The following is a 1,642-nucleotide window of genomic DNA, read 5'->3' as shown; positions in this document are numbered from 1 at the left end:
TCCAAGTAGCCTGATGGGAGGGGGGAATTTAATTATCGTAGCTTAAACAAGTAAGAGCAGCGCTGTCTTCGGCTATGCCGAAGGCTTCATACCTTTCATGAACATCTGCAAATTTTACTTTGACAGATTACTGCTTTTGAATACATCTGCATACATCGATAGAGGAGTTACATACTTATATAAAAAATCGCATCTAAACAATCAGAGGTATGGAAGATATACTCTATATGGCACCAATCTAAGTGATTTTCACTGCTATGTGATCGGTATGTAAACCGGTAACACAATTTATTGGGTTTAGTTTCCTACATAAAGAAGATATATCGCAAAAACTGGTATCTGAACAATCAGTGGTATAGGAGATAAAGCTTATACAGAATAGATTTTGACGATTTTCTCAGTAGACTTTGTATTATTATTTATAAAATATCTTACGAAATTTATCGGTTTTAGCTGTTCAAATAAAGGAGTTTTACAGTAAAATCCCATATCTGAACAATCAATCAGATGTATGGAAGATACATATATGTTATAGTCACCCGATCCTTGTTATTTTCACTGTAAGTATTCCGTTGATAATGAGCAAAAATGGTGCGAAATTTCATGTTCCTAGCTACATAAATGGAGGAGTTATGATAAAAGACCTCATATCTGAACAATCAGTTGTATGGGGGCTACAGGTTATAGTGACCCGATCTTTGTTATTTTCACTGTAAGTCTTCTGTTGATAATGAGTGAAAACAGCGCGAAATTTCATGGTCCTAGCTACATAAATGGATGAATTATAACGAAAAATCTCATATCTGAACAATCAGTTGTATGGGAGCTATAGGTTATAGTTACCCGATCTTTTTAATTTTCACCGTAAGTTTTCTGTTAATAATTATTGAAAACAGTGCGGAATTTCATGTTCCTAGCTATATAAATGGAGGAGTTATAACGAAAAATTTTATATCTGAACAATCAGTTGTATGGGAGCTATAGGTTATAGTGACCCGATCTTTGTAATTTTCACTGTAAGTATTCTGTTGATAATGGGTGCAAGTACTGCAAAATTTCATGTTCGTAGCTGCATAAATGCAGAAGTTATAACGAAAAATCTCATATCTGAACAATCAGTTGTATGGGAGCTATATGTTATAGTGGTCCGATTCTTCCGGTTCCGACAAATGATTAATACATTATAAAAATACACCCACCTACCAAATTTGATCCGGATATCTCGAAAACTGAGAGACTAGATTGCATACAAACAGACAGACAGACGGACAGACGGACAGACGGACAGACGGACAGACGGACAGACGGACAGACGGACATGGCTAAATCAACTCAGCTCGACGTTCTGATCATATAAGTATACATTTTAATGGGTCTATCTCTTTTTGTTCTGGTACTTACAAACATCGGACCAAAGTTATAATACCATTTCATGCTCATGAAAGGTATAAAAATCTAGTGGTTACCTACCTTCATGCATATGTACCAGCGTATCCACTAGATATATTAAATCACATAAGTAGTCCAGGAAGTACCAGACTGTGGGTGCTCGATGATTTATCTCCCAGAAAACTGAGCGTCCCACGACGAATATGATGTTGTAGAGCACAGCTAAGGAGACAATACCGAGCCACTGTAAGCA

This window comes from Rhagoletis pomonella, unplaced genomic scaffold (genome assembly GCF_013731165.1).
Source record: "Rhagoletis pomonella isolate Grant_MI unplaced genomic scaffold, Rhpom_1.0 Rhpom_scaffold_00007, whole genome shotgun sequence".
NCBI lineage: Eukaryota > Metazoa > Arthropoda > Insecta > Diptera > Tephritidae > Rhagoletis > Rhagoletis pomonella.
Note: the sequence above shows the minus strand (reverse complement) of the source record.